Source organism: Aythya ferina, assembly GCF_964211825.1.
Source record: "Aythya ferina genome assembly, chromosome: 14".
Classification (NCBI taxonomy): domain Eukaryota; kingdom Metazoa; phylum Chordata; class Aves; order Anseriformes; family Anatidae; genus Aythya; species Aythya ferina.
In genome coordinates, this window is record NC_140312.1 from 13,354,927 (window position 1) to 13,376,181 (window position 21,255).

Consider the following 21,255-nt stretch of genomic DNA (forward strand, 5'->3'; position numbering starts at 1 on the left):
AAGTCCAAAACTCCTCTGACTGCAAGATCTTCTATGATAGTAATTCCTTCCAGTATTGCCAGCTTTTACAGTTTCATCATAAATCTGCTGGGGCTGGATTTGCGTTAAGATGAAACACATCAGTCGTCACGCTCTGTTCTTGCCTGCCTGAGGGGAAAATACTATTTGGGTTGGATACCTTTCCTGCATTTCTTCCAGCAAAATATGGGTGCTGGGGAGAGCAGGCAATGCTCATTCCATTCCATGAGGAACTCAGAGGAACTGGGAGATAGAAGAAGGGGGCAAAAGGAAGAAACCAGTCTTATGGGTCATAAAATATCTTTGCCCTGCTCTGAACAACAGAGGGAGAATGTTTCTGTCAGCTGAAAAGCCAGGAGGGAGGGTGAGAGAGAAAACAATCTGCAGCTGTAGAGGGACAGTGGCTTGAGGAAAACAGAAGTGTGTAGGCAAGAGGGAAGATCAGTTATGCAACCATGAGTTTTGGGGACAGCTAAGAGTTGTGTATCATCAGAGAGCATCTTGTGCCAAACCACAACCTTTACTTTGTTCTAGTGAGAGTTTCGGTGAGTCTGGGTGTGCTGGTGAGGTTGTCTGTCAAACTAAGGAGGAAACTAGGAGAGAAGTTTAAATGTCAACAGGTGGGATAACAGCTATTTTTAAACTGCCTGATGGTAGAAGCCATCACCAGGAGGCTGCACTGGACTGGCTTTGGGTGCTGTGCTGCTGCAGAGACCCTTCTGCCAGTAAAGCAGGTGTAGCACAATTGCTTCACACATCAGGTTCCACTGGCTGGGAAGTAAGCAGCCCCAACAGGGAGGATTTCAGGCCATTTTTTGTCACTCTGACGTGCAACTGCATGGCTTGTGTGAGGGCATTGTATCATTTTTGTTACTTTACCTCCCTTTACCTTTGGGAGACACCTGATTTTGAGGGAAGCCCGCCCTCTCCTGAGGGGAACCTTCCTCTGCAGTCACTTAATTGTTTGCTCCCAGCCAGGTTTGCCTAATTATCAATTTGGACTGAAAGTTAGCCAGGTGAGAGCAGCCCAGGTGACCTGTGCTGCTGAGCTCCCCTCACAGTACCTCAGTGCTGAGCGAGCTTCCAGCGTCCGGGGTGAGCCATTGTGTGGCAATAGGCAGGAGGGGAAGGGCCGCCGGGCGTGGTGAGGCAGGTCACTAAATGACCGACCTGCTTAATCCTGCCAGCTTTACATGGATCCCACAGCTCCCTCCTTCACAGGATGGGCAGTCACGGAGCTGTTGAGGTGAGATGGGACCTCGGGAGGAGGCACGGGCAGGGCCAGCCGGAGCAGGTGGCTTGGTTGTCCCCAAAGTTTTCTCCATCTTGAGGCCAGGGTGCTGCAGGGCAGCTGGGTCAGGTGTGTGTGAGATCCAGCTCATGGGGAAGAAACGTTTCCCTCAAGTGTAAGTCTTCATATTTCAGGTTGTGGCCGTGTTGCCTGGCTGATGGTTCCCTTTGTTGAACTAGGTCAGAGTCATATCTGCCTGTTCCTGAAGTCCCTTGGAGTGGCAGCACAGCCGCTCCTGCCGCACGTACCCTGCCAGCAAGCTGAGGGTGTGTGTGGTCCCTTCAGGTGTGACAAAAGTGTCTATCACTGGTCAAGAAAACGAATGTTGCCGGGACAGTCCAATCTATCGGCCTTTGGAAGGAAAATTCAGATGCCTGCCAGCCAATATTAATAGGCTACAAATCTAAGCAGTGAGGAAGGCAGTGCAAGGATGAATTCTTACTCTTCTGCATTGTAGAGTCCATGGGACTGTCCCAAAAGTGGACTGTGGGCTCTGGTGACCCTGATCTTAATATAGAAACTTTTGTTTTAGCTTTATGTCCTATGTGGATCAATTTATGAAAGAAAATGGAAGTCTTGGACTCCATACGGCTTCCTGTGTGGCTGTCCAAATTCATCACCTTGTGTGGCCTGTTGTCCCAGGTTTGGGCTGGTGAAAGGGGGTTTTATCTCAGATGCTGTCTCACCCTGGTTCTGAAAAGTTATCCTGCTGCAGTTGTGAGAAAACTCTTGTTTTTCCTGTATTTCTCTAATGTGGTAAAGAAGATACCCCATTTAACTGACTTTTCCAGGCAACAGGAACATATTAGAAAGCATTCACTGCGAGAGCTCCCAACACCCCTAGGTAGCTTTTTTCTTTGAATTCCTTAGAATTCCCTTTTCTTTGTTTTCTTTTGTTTCCTTTTCTTTGAGTTCCCTCTAGGGATTAACAAAAGATGTGAGGGTGTATTAGAAGAAGCTTTCCCTTTCCTCTTTGTTATTTTCATTGTTCGAGCAACTATTGCTGGTCGCTGTCTTGGTCAGGATATGAGCCTAGGTAGATGTTTGGTCTGAAATGCTAGGCCTGTCATAATCAACTCCATCTGAAGTGTATTGTTCCCTTACTTGTTTGGTTAGTCCTAAAACAAAAAGAAACCCCAAAGACCTTCAGCATATGGCCAGGAGGCTGGGGTAGCTGTGGGTGACCTGCACTTGCTTCTTGTAGTAGTGCAAGAGTACAGGGGAAAATGTTCTCAGCATCCAAAAACTTTAACACTGGATCATTGTTCTGCTGATAAGCAATGATGGGGAGGGGCTGTCAACAGTTATCCCAAAATATGCGAGCATTTTTTTTAGGAGATGGGAGGAAATAAAGGGTTAAGTCCCAGCTGACAGGGATTATTAATACAGGCTTTGCATTTACTTTTGAAGACTGGTGCTTTTTCAGTGGAATAATAATTGGTCAGCATGACCACCCCTGAAAGTATGGTTACAGAAAGCCTGAAGCTATAAATTTCTTAAACTGTTCAAACTCAGTTGACAACAGTATGTTAGCCTGTGGCTTCTGTGCTAATTAGGTCATGTCATCAGTGTAAGCAAGTATAATTTCAGAGTGTATATGTTAATTGCCAACTGAGGATATTGCTGTTTGGGTGTAATAAAGTGTTCGCTGTGGGAGGGAAGAAGCAGCATGCTAGGTTGGTTGCAGCCAGGGTTTGTCTGGAGTTGTGTGAATAGTTAAGGATTTTTAAAATAGGTTAATTAGGCTATTTAGGTGTTTTTCTGCATTAAGCATTGGTTTTTGTATGGCTTATTTTGTGGCTATGTATATATTTATTTTTTCCCCTCCCCTTTGTCTTCATTAGAGATTCAGTCTTTAAAGGTTGGCATGCACAAAGTAGAAGAATTTGCAAGGCTTTCTTCTGGAATCTGTAAAAATGCATATGTTAAGAGCTCAGGTGCTTTTTGGAACAGCAGTGTGAGAGACTTCTATGCATGCAGAGCAATCTTTAAGAACAGCTGATTAGAGTAAGCAGTATCAATAACAATTCATCATTTATACTGTGAACAAGTCCTCAGTGACTTTGTCAGATTTTGCTTGCTGTTCCCAAAGAGTGGACAAATTCACTTACCACAGTCCCAGCGTGACAGAAAAGGCAAGCAGGTTTCCCCCTGTGCATCCTGAAGCTATCCAGAGACTGCAGGCTGAGAGCTGTGCTGAGATGATGAGGTTCATTGCCACGCTCAGTAATGGGCTGTTAGTCTGACAGCATCAGCTGTGCTGCTTCAGAGACTGAAGTCATTTGAAGGATGCTCTGAGTGGAGGATTGAGTAACCTGGACAGAGAAGTTGGACATGATACATATGGACATGGTTTAGTGGATGATAATGGTGGTAGGCAGATGGTTAGACCAGATGATCTTGAAGGTCTTTTCCAACTTTAATGATTCTGTGATGTTTGAAAAATGAGCAAGCACACACAAAACAAAAAACTTTATTCAATTTTTGTATTGGCTTGGAGTTGTTTGTGAAAGATGGGATATTTTAAGACTTAAGCATCAAGCTCAATATGTATGCACAGCGTGTTACAGAACTTGGCCTTGCACCTGAATGCTGTTCATTTAACCATCCTCACGTCCAGCCTGTCTGCCTCAGGGTGAGGGAAACTTGCCCAAGGCAGCACAGCTGCATGGAGGAAGTGGCTTGTAAGTGGTGCCATGGGCTTTGTGGTATCAAAGTGTTGTGCTCATTTCTACAGGGTTAAGCTTTACTTAGTTATTTCCTATGGGAGATTTATAGAGAACCTTGCTAGGCTTTGGGGGATATGGGTAATAATTTCTGTTTTTACTTATGACAAGCAACTTTTGATTCTTCCTAACCCTGCATGTGTTTTTTTCTTTTCTTTTTAGACAACATTAAGTTGCAGGAGAATTGCTGAAGTTACTCTGAGTGATACCTTTGAGCACCAGAATGGTAAGTTGTCATTTATAAGCAGCAGAGAATGGCTTGGAGCACGTGTAAGGTATGCACAAATAACACTGGGAACATTGTGGGGTGGCAAGTTTTGGATGTTTATATTATCAACTGTCAAACAGGGAATAGGATGTTCTAAAAAGCTGGCATACTGATGATGATTTGATGATGCTGATGATGGTCTGCTCAAGTCCTGTGTTACAGGAGTATTTTCTGTGGCTTCTGGTGTGACATTTTTTTTCAGATCCTTGGTTGAAAAGTTAGCCCCTGGGACCCTATTTATGGGAAACACAGATGCTTCCAAAGACCAGTCTTGTGAAGGGACTGTCATTTCAAGGTCCCAGAAGTTTCTCTTTGTGAGGTAGGGTGCTGAACGGAGTGATGAGAGAACTGTTTCCTTGGCTGTTGCCAAGATTTGAAGTTCCCAGATAGAAAGTTGACCAGGTTGGAAGACAGCTACCTAAAATGCTTTTTATTTTATTAAAAAAAAAAAAAATAATTGTGTGTGGTGGGGAGAAAAAGTGCTTGTCTACATTTGTTTATAGAGTAAAATGACATGAAAACGTAACAAGACTTTGGGGTTTATCCCCTTTTCATTTACTTGCCATTTGTGTTTTCTGAACACCTTGTCCTCCCCAGTTCTATTTATCTTTTTTTTTTATTATTTTTTTTTATTGTGGAGAAAACTGTTCAGGTGGTAGTGGGCTCTAATTTTTATTTAATAATGTGCAGAAGTCAAGTGTTAACAAAGAGTTTGTATAGTCTTACTTACTCGTGTTTCCCTCTTATAGCCCTTGCAGTGTCACTACTGTATTTATTCTTGAGGGATTCTTGCCTAGATCTGAATTTCTGAAAGCAAGTTTATTCATCTCCTTGTGCTTTTGAAACAATGGCTTAGGGTGGTGAAGAACTGTTGGACTGGGAGCTGGTGCCACTGAAGCAATGGTAAAGAGATCTGTCTCACCAGTCTGATCAAAGAAACCAACATTCATGGCAGAACAGATTTCAACTGTGGTATTTCTGGCTGAAGACACACAAAGTGCTTGGGGAAGTAATTTAACAATGAAGTGATCTTATGATAAAGTGTTAAAACAGGACATTACTAAACAGTAAGAGCCTGACATGTAGTAGTGTAGAAGAATAATTGATTTATGGTGTTATTATGTATGGCTGGTCTAAGGCTATGTCCGAATAGTGTTTTCTGGCAGCAAGATCCATAGAGATTGTCTGTAGTTCATGGTAGCAGTAAAGATATAATTTTCATAGCAGAAAACTATATGGAGCAATAAACAGTTTTTGTTGGGCATTAAATGAGGATATGAAGTTAAAAGCTTTACGTATTAATATAGCTCTTGCTGGAGGATAAATGTGATCTAAATAAATAAATTTCAATGTAACCAAAGTGCTTTTTTTGTTTTCAAGTGTGTCTAAAAGTTCAGATATTCTGATGCTTTGGGTTTTTCATTGAAAATACATAAGATGGTCTACTTTTAGAGACCAAATAATTGAAGGCAGGTAACTGGGAGAGATTACATACAGTAAAAGGGATGTGATGTGATTGTACACATTTAGGAACATGTTCTTTTTCTCTGTCTGACTGTAGCACAAAACTTGCAGCACAGGTCTTGGTAAGCATAGAAGTCTTTTGTCCCTCTCAGCAAAAAATAATAATAATAATAAAAAAATCATGTGTTCTGTGTAGACCTAAGAGATTTGGGGTATAGGTTTTTATTTTCTAGACTGGATCTTAGCCTGGAAATTCTTTTTGATTACATCTGCTTTAACCTTGTATAACATCAGAAACAACAGCTCTCCATACGTACTGAAGGTTGTAAATCCATGTGATCTGTTGGTGCCTATTGATTGCAAACTAGTATTGCAACAAATAGTGTCACGACTCAGTTCGTGGGTCATAACATCTGTCTAAAGTTAATGTAGATTCTGTTTTGGTTAAATACTTACATAGTGAATTCTGTTTGAATTTTTTGGCTGTAGCATCGTTACTTGCTGTGAGTATGGCTGGCAAGGTTCCGAGAAGTGTTTTTGTCTTCATGAGATTATACAGTCAGTGTCTATATTCTTTAATGTTCCCATGTGGCTGGCTTGCTTTTCCTCTTTGGCCTGAGGTTGCAGGGTCTGAGAGGACTGTGCATAGTTCAAATCACACTGCAGGTGGATCAGAAAAAAGGTTTTGAGTGAGCTACGTGTGGGGTTAAGATTTGGAGAAACCTTGAGGTGCAGAACTCAGCTTTAGTCCTTGCTCCAGGTAAAATTTTATACGCTTTCTTTAACCAAGGGCTGTTACACTTGCCCAGTGACTGAGTTAAAAGCTAACATGAAGAAATGCTCATTCATGTATTTTGCTTGTCATTAGCCTCCTGTAGCAAGCTGGTATGCTAGGTAAGAGCAGTACTCATTATAACAGAGTAGTTTTTTGGACCATGTAATGTGTTGAATATTTTTTTTTTTCCTAATTTTTCTTTTTCTACTAATAGCTTTTGTTAAAGCATGGGTCAGTTTGGGGATTTCATTGCTTTTTGTCAGTTCAGGTTCATAGAACGTGACTTCTAGATTTGGTGAATTCTACATCTAGTATTGGTTATAACACAACTAACGTATGTAAACACAGAGTTGACTAGACCATTAAGTTTTGAAGAAGTGGCACAGTTGATTTTTATATGTGAATTAATTTGCTTTGTAAAATAGCTTTCTATTTTCTTATTGGAAACCAAGGTTTATTAATTTTTTATTTATTTATTTATTTTAATTTAATGGTGTCTTGATGTCTCAATACTTTTTAAAAAGTTTTAAAACTTATCTTTCTGGCAGTACAGTTTACATGTAGCTAACTTACTAATCTTAAAATTTACAAAAACTTGATGGGCACTAAATATTTAGTGGCTAACTGTGTGTGTGAGTGGGTTATCCTCTGTGTTGGTATAGATATTCTGTGTAGAGTATCTAACACTTCTTGTTTACTGTAGGGGTTTTGTTATCTTTATTGAGTGATTCTGCTGGTCTTTAAGATCAGTCTTGAAGTTACACTGTGACTGTATGGTCTCAAGCCATGTTCATCACAGACAACACCTAAGCTGAGTTCATGATCAGCTAGGTAACTTCCCTAATGCAGCAAGAATCTCTTAGTTTTTAAATAACTGCTTTGGGGGAGCATTCGGAGTGCTAGTGGAATTGCTGCCTTTAGGATGCCCCTTCAAGGTCTTGGGCTCAGTTTCTTGATGCTCTTTTGACAACTGATGCTTCTTACTTTGCTGTGTATCTAAGTATGTTCAGCTGGAAGTTAGTAATCGAAGAATTTGCTTCTCTTACCACATTTTCATCTCCTAGGGAGATGACAAGAATGTAGATTTTGGAATATGATTTTGAAACTTTCTGACTTGGTATTTTATTTTTTTGACTTCGTCAGGTCTTGAATCTGATGATTTCATCCCAGAGTGTTTTCATTTTACCTTTTTTTTTTTTTTTTATCCTCTAAAGAAATTGTAGTTTTTCAGTTTCAATAAATGTGCTACGCAGAGAATAAGAATCCTGTTTTGCCAACTCTGAAGAACATGCAGTTGAAACACAAGGTGCCAAAACAGGAGGAAGGGTGTACATGAAATCCATGTTCAGTCAAAGAGTAATACGCAAGCTAGTGTCTGGTGAAGTGAAGAAGGGGCTATTTACTAACTCAGAAGTGGTTCAGAAACAAAGTGCAGAAAGATCGGGTGGGAAACATAGGAGTAGATGTTCAGGCAGTATGCTGGTTATAGAAGGGATATACCTTACCTTCTTGTTCCTGTTTCTCTCAGAGAAGTGCTTTCCCATTTTGACTTTATAGCAGGTGCTGTTTCCTTGTGCTGATGTTAATGCAGTATTGGCCATAGGGCAATCCTACGTGTTCACCCTGCCTCCTGATGCTTGCATGTTCACAAATGCCTTTATTGCTGGCTGTATTTCACTTCCTGTTCGAGAAGGATGACTGGAATGCTCTCCAGACTTCTGCTTAAGGAATTAGCAGATTTAAGGCCTTTATTTATTTTTTTTTTTTTGTTTTCTTTTCCCTTTTCTTCAGCTTCTTTGCTTTGCTGACGTACTTTACATATAAAGCAATGCGCTGTCTGGACTTCAGGTGTTTCAGCCACTGTCAAATACCACCTCTTCATTTTTTTTTTTCCCAATTTTATTTAATCCGAGTGGGTTCTAGGGTGTCAATGAAACCAGCAATTTTCTTTAATCTTTTCTGATGTAATGTTTCTCTTCCCCATGTTGCCAGCTATGCCTGCTTTGCTGCCTTCGTCCCTTGTCTGAATTAGACACCCTTGTAATTTAATCTCCCAGTCAATGTCTTGCTTTAATCACGCCTCGAGCATGCCAATTACATTACACGTCTCCCTTAGCACATGTGCTTTCAATTCACCGCATTGTCACATACCAGCTCCACGCATCGCATGGATGGTGTTTATGGTTCCTTGCCTGCTGCACAGAGAGGGAAGCAGGGAGGTGTTCTCCAGCCATCCTCGCTCAATTACTGGTGTGGGATGCTTCCTGGGGAACTGAAGGGGGACATATGACAAATGTTGTTTTGCTGGTGACCTTTACTGGGGAAAGCTCTCTTCCAGTTAGGAGTCAGTAATGGGATCATTCATGGTAGCTTGTCTGGGTGCAAATACATCATCTAACATTGGAGACTGCACTTCTTTAGTGCTGACTTCTGCAGTTGCTTTCAATATCCTGTCCTACTGCTTGCACCAGTTGGTTGCCACAAACAGCTGGCCATGCTCTGTGGCTGCAGCTGTGCAGCTGCCTTTCACTAAAGGGAAGCAGAGTGCAAAAGATGAGCCTGCCTCTGCTGTCCTTGTTTGCAACTCAATTTGTTCCATGTGGAGTGGGGTTAGCAAAACTGTGTTCTTGAGGATTTGTTTCCATAGTTGGGATCTTTGGTATATGAGAGACCTACGAGCAGCGTGTAAAAAAGGCTGCAGTGTTGAGTTTATCCTTCTCAGTCATGAAAGTAATCTTTCTTGTCTATCCCACCATGTGTTCTCATGACTTTTGCAGGACTTCCAGTTTCAGATAAATTTGATAGAGATGTAGTAATGAATGACAAAGGTTGCTGGGTAGGGCACGCAGCCTTTGTGGTTGTATAAGCCTTGTTTCCCTAAGAAAACAAACCTATAATCAAATGTCTCCCAGTATGGGAGGACATCTGAAAAATATTTACCAAAGGAATCTACGGTCTCCCTAAGTGTGGTGTTTTCCATGTTTCTTAAAACCATTCAAATGCTGTTTCTGTAACCACCAGCCCTGTGCCTGTGGCATACCGGCTGTATTTCAGGGCAGCACTGCTGAGCTGGCTGATGTGAGGCTGTTGCATTCTTGCAGTAGGATTGCCAAGTCCTCGACAGCCTCAGGAATGATACAGGCTCAGTGGAAGTCTCTATGTTGACTTCCTGAGCTTTACACAATATCTTTGGAGAGCGAGGGCTAAATGTGCACCGTAGTTCAATCAGTGTGACTGATAATGCCTTGAATAACAGCTTCTGTGAGGTCACACCAGGCTCCAGGAGCTAAACATGGAGGAAGGTAATTTGGAAGAGGGCAGGACCTGGTGATGAAGGTCACAAGGCACATGGGATATATACTAGATAGCTGTTTGCTGTATTCTTAATGAGTAATAATATATATTAATAATGTACAGTACTTGTAGTATGCATTTCTATAGATTACAATATAAATGAGTATGTACATGTTAACCTTTTTTTCTTTCTGTCATGCTGGTTTCATCTATTCACACGTTTACCAACATAAAGTTGCCTGTTACATTGATCAATTCTCTAGTATTTGCTAACCTTCAAGAGCTTTGCTCCCTCTGGCTCGGTTTTGCTGACAGACCAGTTTTAGTGATAGGGTCATTTGGAAGGTAAGACAGAAGTTTCTTCCAAGGGAGTTAGAGGATACATGGCTGTTGTGGTCTGCTGCTAAAGTAGATGCAACTGCAACTGATCCCAGATGAAAATACCACTGCTGTGCTGTGCTTCTGTTTGCCCTGGTGGTCTGCTGGTCCTGGCAATTACCTCAGCTTTTTCCAGAGTTGCAAGGTATTTAGAGTCCTCCTTGAAACACCGTCCCATTAAAGCTGATGGCAGTGGCAGATGGACCTTATAGGAAGTATTTGTTTTGTTACTTAATTAGCACTCTACTCTCCCTTTGTGCTTTAGTGGTTGGTTGCTTTTTTCTGGGGACTATGTTTGTTAGGCTTGGAAGAATTCCCAGGTGTTATGAGTATAAGAATATGGTTATGAAAAGGTGTATTACTAGGTTTTGAGAGTGGATCTCTCTTACTGAACTAATAAATCTTAAGAAATAGCAAACAGTAATGACTTGTATGCAGCCAGGTCTGAATTTGGAAATAAGGTTATTTCTGGGACATCTATCTTTTGTGATCACATCCAGTGTTGAGCTTAGGTAATGACAGGCTTAGCTCTGTATTTGAGAGCCAATGCTGTGTTGCATTTACAGCTTTATACAAATAAGCAGGGTTCTTTTGTGTTTCAGCGAGTGAGTGTAATTGCTGGCAGATGCAAGCTGTGGGTCAGCGTTCCCAAATTGCTTGCCATTTCCAGAGCTCCCCTGAAGCCATGCTGCAGCACAAGCCTGTGCAGTTCAGGGACTGGAGGGCAAAAGCTGCTCTACCCTAATGGGGATGGACAACAGAGGCAAGAGTTCTGCTTAGAGGGGCCATTGCTGTAATACCCCTAATGCCTCACAACGCTGGCAGGCATCCCGGTTTGTTTCTAATCGAAAAAAATCACCCTTGACAGTTTCTTCTATGACTCTATCTTCCAGACCTTAGCCTGGTTTACTGTAGATGCCATGGTAGTGCCTGTTTAGTAGTTCAGGATTACTGTGTAACTTACAGTGTGCCCTTCTGCTGTTCCACAAACCCTTTTCTGCCACGTGATGTTGCACCTTACTTGAAAACGTGACTGTAAGAAAACCTCATTTTTGTTAAATCTCTGCTCTGCAAATTTGTTTTATTGACTTGAATAAGGACTTTGTACTCCCACTATGTGGTTGATACAAGAGACATCTAAGGAAATCTGGGTATTTTCACACAACTGAGAGCTAGACTAAGTACTGTAAAAACTTCATGAATGTAGTTTAGAGGGTGGAGGCATTCTCATCAGGCTGGGTTAATGTGGAGTGGACATGAAGCTACTGCTAGTTCATTTGTAAGGCAGTTAGTGGGAGTACTCTAAAATAGGATGGTTACAGAAGTGAAATGGGGTTCTGTCACCCAGCTGTAAAATCTAGTTAAATGTTTTGTCTTCAGATGGTTTGTTAGTGTCTCCTTCTACAGAGAAGACCTGCCAGCTATCTATTATATTGCTAGCATCAAGAAGAGAAATTGGTTTTTATTACTATAGCGTCTGAATGAACGGTTTGAATGCACAACTGACTGCAGGCTTTTGAAGGTGAACATGGTGCCTCATCCTCCAACAAGACAGCACTTTGTGCATCAGCATGCCCATAGATTATTCTTTCATATTTTGCATTTTCAGGGTGGCTGTTCTGTTGCTGGTGCCGCAGCTGTTGGAATCCGTGATGCTGTTAAGAGTGCATAGCTCATTTCTGCAACTTCTTCTCTCCTTTGTTTGCAGCTTCACCAGATGTAGTCATGTCAAAGCTGAGCTGAGTCTCATTCCTTTCAAAATTTTCCCCGGGGTCTATAGCTGGAGAGAAATGATCACCATTAAAATTTTTCAGGGCAGTGCCTTGAGCAACAAATGTGCTGGGGCTCTTTAATAAAAACAAGATTAGTTGGATTTATGGCCTAGATTTTCAGGAAAGATGCTAATGGATGTGTGTGTCAACCGAGAGAAGATCCATATGTATGGACCTTGTATATCAATATGCAAGCTAGAAAAGTAGTAAAAGCAACTTATTTAACATACATACATATGAGTTGAAATACTCTGAGCTGAGAGATAAATTGGATGTAGCTCTTATCAGTATAACAATATATCAGAGTGGCACTGAAAGCTTGGCTTTTCTTTGAGAAATTGCTTGCATTTCTGTCATATTGGCCCACAGTGATGCAAATAACCTGGAGAAACACAGAAGTGTTCTGTAATTTATCATATAAAGTGGAGGATTTGCTTCACTATGAAAATTCGTGCCCTCTTTTTCTCCTAAGCATATGCTGCTGAAGCTGAGTCTGTCAATGTCAAGTACAAGTCAGAAACAAGTTCTTATGGTTGCATTGCAAACTGCAGGAAATGTCTACATGCTACTAATCACAGTGGCTCTCTCCAGTGGGCACAGCTATATTTAGGCACAATGTGAAATTGGCTGCCATAAATAAAGTTTTTCCTCAGCTGTTTTCATAAGGGTGTTGCATACACAGCTTAAAACCTCTGCATTGGTTTAAAAACAGAACAAAAAACCCACCTGTGATGCTTAGCTCTTGAAAGCAACCTTAGTGTTTTTTTTGTTTTTTTTTGTTTTTTTTTTTTAACGGTAGTTGTTTCCCAGCTTTATTACATCACTTCCATTTGTGCTGCAAGATTGATGTAGGAAATTCTGTGTAAATGCACTCCATCAAGAAGCCATTGTGTCACCTTGGGTTCTTAAAGATGCTCACTGCAATGCAGCATAATTGGCAAAGCCAACACGGAACAAACCTTGATTTATAGGTTAAAAACATGAAGTCTTTAGGAAAGTTGGTTAAGTACTTTACAGGTCACCTCTATTTTTTTCTGCCATAGATGCCTCGCCTCACTGGTTTCCTTTATGTCATTCTGTCCGTATTCTGTTTATTACTGAAGTGAATAAAGTCACTGTATGTTTGGTTGAGTTGAATATAAAATGTAGTTTTGGGGGGTTTACCTCCAAAGAGGCAAAGTGAAGAAGCACCAAATAAAATATGAACATTCATTGGGAGTGAAAAGTTTTCTGGAAAGAATGCAATTAATCCAGTGTTGAAAAATAATATTGACATTTATTGATTGCATTAAAGATAGGAGACGAATGCAGCGTGTGTGCTGCAAAAGCGTGTGGAGGAAGCTGGGACAGCGAGAATGCAGAGCACTGTAATGATGATGCCAGCCAGCTCCCTAGACAGCAGCGTATCAAACAGTCCATCTTGAACTTAGTTCATTTCTAGGTAGTAATCATCAAGCAGATCTGCTCATTTCAGCCAATATGCTGAAATTTAATTCGTTTTTTTGTAGTTAACTTCGCACAGAACAAAAAACGCATCACCTTCTGACCAGCTGTAGAGTTGGTTGAAATACACAAACTACAAACTTGTCCATTTTTAAACTTGTGGAAACTTTTGTGGATGTTGAGACCCTGTGAAAACTTGTGGCTTCCCCTACATTGTGTCACACAGCTGAGATTTTTGTTGTGAGTAATGACTTCTCTTTCTGATGTCTGATGTAAATAGCTGTGTTCTTCTGGCCAAGTTTGTCAAAGACCCCAGACCTATGAAGACAGTCTGAAATTTAGACACATACAAGAAGGTTTAAATACTTCTGTACAGTATTCCTAGAAAAACAGACCTAGCAAAGCCAGGATGAAACTTTAGTCCTAAATATATTATAAGTGAAGCTGGTAGTGCTGCCTATAATTAAGCTTGCCTCACATTTCCCATTATAAGACCCTGTTTTCAGTGGCATATAACTTTGCCAAATTTTAACTGTTTGGGCTGAAACTTTCCATGCTGAATGTCTGCCTCAGATGAATTGTTTGGAAAGCTTCAACAAAAAATGGTTTCACCATTTCTGGGAATGAAATTAAGAGAAAAATATTTTCTTTTGCCCATGCAAACTTAATTCTGGCATTTCCTGAGTTTTGAGTGCTTGGGTCTGTAGCCTTGATGTTTTTGTGTATATATATATTTACATTTCCTTTAGAAAAGGAAAGTTCATAAAATAATGCCTCCATGCATATATTTGGATAACCAAAGAATGTTTAATTTGATGTGAAAACTCTGAGTAATTAACTTACATTAGAAACAATCAAATGATATTGATTTACTGTTTGTCTTTGGGCAAATCGATTGAGACCTGATTTCAGCAAGCCCTTCTCTCAGAAGGGACTGGACTGTGGGGAAGCCTTAAAACTGGCCTCTCAATCTTTTTCCTTTTGTTATTTGCATGTGGAATACAGCTAAGGAATGCTCTTTTTGCACGGTTTGCTGTCAGGCTGAGTTAAAGTTTATGGGGCATTCTGAGTTGAGTTGTTGGAATGCACTCCAACGTCACCCAAATCTACCTAAGTGGCAGGCGTAATCGTCAGCTGGCTCAAGTGGGGCATCTTGCGTTGGGTTCTGTGGCAAGGTTTTGGTACAAATGCACTAGTCCACGTGTCTCCAGGTACTGAGAACATCTAGGAGAAAGATTATTTTTCTAGATGCATATTAAATGGAGAGGTATCAGCCACCAAGCTTGCATGTACAAGGTGGTTCAGGAGGTGCATTTATATGCAGTTTTGTTCTGCTGGCTCCAAACACCTTGAGCAAGGCTGAACTCTCCTGCCCGGAAGGCAGCTCAGCTGTTGTTTCTGCTCACCGTGCTGGCTGGAGATTTTTTTGCTTGTGCTGCCCCCCGTGAAGTGATACACAGCCAGTGCAACGCGGTTGGATGCCGTGTTGCTCCCTGAACGGCTGTTAAATGTCAGAGGAGGATTCTAGATGTTGGTGAAAATATTTGCGGGCTAAAAACATGTTGGTGTTTATGTTCATGAGCTGACACGAGTGGGATGAGAAGAGAATGTACTAGGTGGGGTCACAGGACTATATTCTCTTTCCATTAAGACATCACATCTGCAGATGGATGCTACTTCTTTGGTCCTCTTTCTATTCACCTTCCCCTGTGTGTTCAGTGCGCAGTCTCCATGGAGCTGTGAACACGGTGTGCCCATACCAAAACGAAGTGCTACATGGGGCAGCTGGAAGCCTTGCTGGAGCCTTTGAGGCCCAGTCACAGATTTATTTTTGCTCTTTTTGCATCCCAGCTTTGTTTTCTTTTATCTTCATCCTTTTATCTTCATCCTTGTTGGTTACTCCTGACTGTAACTGAGAGCTGGCGTAGTCCTGCAGTGAAACATGCTGATGCTTTCTGTTCATGCCTCGTATTTCCTTTCTGGCAGACTGTAAGGTGAAGCAAGGGAAGGAAGCAATTACAACTCTTCTTTAAATGCAGGTCAATCCCAGGGAGAAGTCCAAGCTGGTATATGCCACCTGAGAGGAATTACATTGATAACTTGTGAAAGAGGGGTGCTGCCTGCAAACACTGCCTGTATCAAAAGCAGACCCACACTTCAGAAATTGCCATGTGATACTTCAAAAGAGTCCTCAAAAACTCTCATCTCATGTCCAGGATATCCAGTTATGTAGGTACTGGTGATGGGAACTTCAGGCTATCTTTACATTTCCTGACTTTTACCACAGATGTGTATTTATTGTTTGTCTGTCATTGTTCACCTATCCAAAGCATTTCAGAGAATAGTATCCTCTACTGAAACAGAGTTTTTTTTTTTTTTTTTTTTTTTTTATTGAGACTTGGTTGGATTCCTTCATATTTTCAATTGAGCTTTGCTGGGTTACAGTCTGGAAGTGGAAAAAAAAAAAAAAACAATCACAGGAGTATTTTGTATGGTGGCTCCTAAAAACCACATCAAGCTTCTGGGACTCTTTCCATTAGCCTGGACTGGAGGAGAAGAGTCTTTGGAATTCCTACAGTTGAATTGGAAAAAGAGACAAAGGGTGAAGGTGGTGAAGCACAGAAGTGAAACACCCAGTTCAGTGCTCCTTACCTGGTCATAGCAGGAATGGGGCCCTCCCCACTCCCCTGCATTTGGTGTGGAGTAAGGAGGCTGAGGCTGGCTGTTGGACAGTGCTGGGTGGTTTGTTGTTCAACTTACTCAGTAAATTGGAGCGAAATCACGGTCATTTTCACTGACAATGGGGGAAAAAAATAGTTGGAGGAAGCAGGTGCAGGTGTGTATGGTGTCATGCTGCAGAACACAGATGCTCAGGCTCCTCTGTGCTGGAAACTGATCCAATAATGAAAATGTAACTTGCATCTTTGGGCCCCTGACATATCAGATGATCTTGTATGTGTGGGAGTGGTTATTTTAGTGGTAAAGGCAAGCTCTTGTTTTTGCTGCATATTTGATGTTAATTACTGGATAGATTTTTTTTTTCTCAAAGAGTAAGTTTCTGATTAAAGTATTTGTGAAGTAATAAGATGGAGAGTTGCCGGGGAATCAGACAGGTGTGTTAGTTATATCATTTGTTGTCTTAACATTATTATTGCCAGGGGATTTTAGTTGCACTGCCCAGGAAATTCTTTTGAAAAAGCTGGTGCCAGCTTGATACATTTTTCTGTGTTACCGGCAAGAGCTGTGACAACAATGAAATCACTTTCTGTCTCTGTGATGCAGGCCCAAGGCAAGACTTTTTGCTTTTCACAGCTTTGTGTGTACTTAGCTCTAAGTAGAATTAATTCTAGATGAATGCAGTTTGATCAAAAGAGAGTGCATCTCTATAAGTGACCTTCACTCCCTCTTCAGGCTAGTAACAACTGCACTCAGAGGTGGTGCAATTCTCCCTCTTCCAATGGTGGTCATTTTCCATTAAAAAAAGACATACAAAAAAACCCTAACCCTTTGCTCCATCCTATCAAGGAAGGAATTACCAGAGGACTATAAACTGCATTCCCACTTCAAAGGCTTTTGAGCTAACTTGGATTAGACTTCTGTCTTGAATGCTCTCCTGTTGAAGGGCTCCATCCAGCAGCTAACAAGCTTGGCCCCGTTACGTTTCTGAACTCAGTCCCTCAAAAATGGGAGTGGTGGTATATACCAAAGGGGAAGTTGTTTGCATAGCATTTCTCTTGAAATGTTGTCTCTGTCTCGCTCTGTTCCTAAACCACGTGTGCATTCTTTCAAATAAAATTTCAATGGATGTGGTATTTTCCCTGACTTCCTCCCCTGAACGGGTGTTGACGTGCTACTAACCAGCTGCGTTGTTCTGCTCCAGAGATAGGTGCCCTCGCAGCGTGGCTCAAGTAGCTCCTGCGAGCAGACAGCTTGTGTTAAGCTGTTGGGATCGCTCGAGACCCAGGTTCCAGAGGAATGCTATGTCTGTGTGGCAAACGACCTGGAGAGGTACTTGGTTGTGTATGTGGAATTGCACTTCCAACACACATCTATTACAGCCATCAGACCTCGTAGTACAGCTTTTGTTCTCAATTCAACAGAATATTGAGGCAATTCTATACCTTTCCTGACTGAGGTTCACATATATAACCGAAAATCTGATGTACTGGGTAAGAGCCTTAAAAAACGAGGCTTTCTTCAAGAATACTTCCTGGAAAGAGTATGGCAGGAGGGTCAACTTCAGAGTAACTGTGTGGAGCAGTGGTCCCTATATGTTGTAGCCCTTGCTTGCCTTTCCCAGCTGCTCAGTGGGCTTTTCTTTAGTTTGTAGGCTCTTAAGCACAGGAATGATCTTTCACTCTTATTTCTACAGTCATCTAAGAATGTTTGGTCTGGAATACCACAGCAATGTAAATAATATCTATACTCTTGTGATGGGCTTCCAAATGAAGTCCTGCTTCTGTAGTTGAATCTTTCTAGGAGTATCGGTTCCTCACCTTCCTTTTGGGAAACTGGCTTCTGTAAGTTTTATTGGTAGGGGAGTTTGCAATATTCTTTTAAGGCAATTACTTAACTGTAAGTAGTGTTCCTTTATTACAGTTTAAAGCAGGGCCACATTTTGAGTGTTAGTGCATTTAAGTGCAGTTGTCCTCTCTCAGGAACATAATGCTAAAAATTATGCTAGCAAAAAGGCACTGCGGAAGTCAAAGATGAGTTCAGGTTGGACGTTATACACTGATTTCCCAAGGGGACTCCTTCAGAGTGTGGAGAAGCAATTTCAGCATTCACATTTCCATTGTGACATAATTGCTGAGGATTTTGGTATATTTGTTCAGCTTATAATTTGTTAAATTGTTTTTGGATTATGCTCCCAGAAGGGGGGGATAAACCAGAATTAGAGTATTTGAGTGTTGGGATCTGAAAAAAAGTCTGAAACAAGAAATGAGACTGTACTACTTCTTTACCATAAGAAGCAGCCCAGTTATACTGTCTGAATAACGACTTTGAGGCAGCCACACTCAGCTCCATGAAGATGCTAACGCACATTGCCATATTTCTCGTGAGGCTGACAATGTTTGCCGAGCATTGACCGATGCTGTAATGTAGGCCAAACACTTGACAATATTTATATTATCTGTAAAGTGGCTGACAACATTTAATAACATCTGTGAAGTACTTTGGGATGTTAATGATGTACTCAGCGGGGACCAAAGGAGCTCTGCAGCATTACAGCTAGCTGGCTGCACTCGTGCTGTGCACCAAGGGGCACGCACATGGACACGTCTTCGGTGCTGATGCAACTCCAACCCTGTGGGGACGTGTCAGTGATGGGCTTGGTACAAAATGTCTGTAAAAATGGTGATGTCCATACAGAGCTTCTCTCTAGGTAGGGGATTTTTTTTTTTTTTTTTTTTTTTTTTTTTTTTTTCAGTAAAGCTGAACAGCTGTTAAATGACACCAATTTCGGGTCTACTTTCTTTTTTAGTGCATTGGCTACCCTTATAATTAAGGTATTGAACTCATGATTGGCACCTGCAGAATTAACTGCATTTTTCACACAACCTTGGTTAAATTGATTAAACTCCTCATGTCTCACTTCTTCTCTATGTGCTTTAGAGATTGCAAAGACCTTCAGAACATAATTTCTATCACCATGTGTGTATGTAATGCCAAGTGTGACAGTCCTGGCTGAAGTTACGTGTCTAGAAGCTATCGTTAAAACAAGTGTTCAGCCTCCAGTGTGTGCAGTTGCAAGTGGATTCTGGACTGTCCATCTGTGTGAGGCTACTGTGCACTGTTAGCTATGTGTAAATAATTTCTGTGCCTTATGGACCTTGTACAGCAACTTAAGAGCCTTGTGAATGAATGGAAGGTTTTATGTAAACATAGTTACTACGGTGTGTAAGGATACTGATGGTGGCTCTAGTCTTATGGGACCTAGAGGCAGAAGTCATCACTGCAGGAAGCAGGAAAGGGATTGAGTCAGTGATGAGGACAGCAAAACACGTGTGTATATGTATGTATCTGCTACAATATCCAGCCACACATGCTGTAGCTGTGGCCAGAAATAGTCCTTGTGTGCATTCACAGCTGAATGATGCTCGGTGTGAAGCCTTCAGAGATCGTCTTGCTGGATGTGCTGATCAGGGTGGGTTCATAAGGCTTCGGGATATACCTGGTATACAGCAGAAGCTCAAATGAAACAAGCTTTCCTTTTAATATATAGGAATGTCAATTTGAGGGATGGCTGAAACCTATCACTCTAATTCTGGACTGCTTGGAGGTATCCAATCAAGATGAATGCAAACTGTGTACGTGTCAGACAATGGAAATCTGTTTTGAAGCTTTCTCTGGTCTTAAATTTGTAATCTTTTTTTCTTAAGTGGGAAATGCTATTTAATTCTTCACTGTTTCTTTTGTAGTATGTAAAGATGTCTTTTCAATATTTTTTCTATTTTCAATTCACCTTGAAAAAGAGCAAAATTGGTGAGCAGTAGTTTTCAGGACAACATTGCTTTCTTTTCTTTTGGAGGGCTCTTTGCTTGACCGAAAGCTTCCTAAACTTCATCACAAACACAGGGACCCAATTGTGTGGTTCAGCTTTTACTAGTCATGTATTCTTATGCCAGTAATTTCTTGGCTACAAATTGTTGCAGTTGCAACTTATTAGATCCTTGAGAAAGCGATTGCCTGTACAGGTCATGTGCTTTTGTCATACAGGTAATGAAAATTGCGTAAAACACCACCTACCATGCCATCCCTCAGTAGCTGAGCAGAAGCCCACCTGCCTGCTCGCTGAGTAGCAATTCTGTGTAGTAGCAAGTCCGCAAGTGTCAGAAAGTATTTTTCATCCTTAATTTCTCTTGCAAGAGAGAAGTAACGCTTTGGGTGTAAAGTAAATATGCTGCTTGAAGAATAGCCTATTATTCAAATACTTCACAAGAGTTAATTTGCTGTGGGAGGAAAAGTGAGATCAGATTGTTGTGTTGATAACTCCTACTTGACCATACTGATTCAGTTTTTCCTCAGGCTTGGACTTGGTGTTCCTGCAACTGCCTACTACTCTAGTTTGTCCAGAGGGAAAATGTGTTGATTGTGCCAAGGGCACAAGATCCGTAATTAGACTGAAAAATGCAGCATCTTCCCTCTGTCAAGCTGCTTCTGTTGCACAATTGCAGTTTCTTGGGTCCCCGTTCAGAGAGCATTACACGGTCCTGCTCTGACACACCAATTTACTTTACTCCCAAGAACTGCTTTATTGGATTTATAAACTATTTTTCTTAGCTCCATAAAACTAGGGTTTGACTTACAGGGTGCTGGTTTTACAGTTTTAAAGCTTGTGCAACATAAAAAATGACATTTTTACCGTGACATCCTCATTATGCATGAGCTGCCATGCCTTACACAGTACAACTGCAAGGCTCCTTTTCAAAGTAATGATCCTCAGCTTGTACCTGTGGAAGAACTAAAGCAAACATTTAGACATTGCTGGGATCCATTACATAATAAGAAAAACTTTCAACTTTGCTGACAGCAGTCTTTTACTCAGCTCCTTAAGATTTAGGAGATAAAAAGGTAAGAACTGATCAAACTGGCCTTCTCCTCCTCCTCCCATGAGGGCTCTGTAAAATTCAACAGGTGTGAAATGGCAGGAGCACACTGCAGCCCAGCGCTGCTTTTCCTTGTGTGTGTGTGTGCTCCGAAGGATGCTACCATGCCTCTTGGCTTCTGGGTATTACTAGAAATTTAACCTGCTGCTTCTGTTTTGTAATTATTTGTTGCTTCTTCTGGTGTAAAGAGAACTGGTGCATCACTTTTTCTTATGT

At 41.3% G+C, this 21,255-nt stretch overlaps 1 long non-coding RNA gene across 16 annotated transcripts in view; it reads left to right on the forward strand.

Annotated features, from left to right (window-relative positions):
* The first annotated feature begins 1,019 nt into the window (after window positions 1-1,019).
* Window positions 1,020-21,255, forward strand: part of LOC311444367 — a 217,535-nt gene continuing 197,299 nt past the window's right edge. For 12 of the 16 annotated variants that reach the window (XR_014697851.1, XR_014697852.1, XR_014697853.1 and 9 more), the window contains exons 1-2: window positions 1,050-1,264; window positions 4,198-4,261. This is a non-coding gene — a long non-coding RNA (uncharacterized lncRNA). Of the gene's footprint in view, window positions 1,265-4,197; window positions 4,262-4,505; window positions 4,623-5,052; window positions 5,664-21,255 lie in introns of those variants that run through there. The other 4 variants (XR_014697850.1, XR_014697864.1, XR_014697857.1 and 1 more) reach the window with 4 other exon arrangements.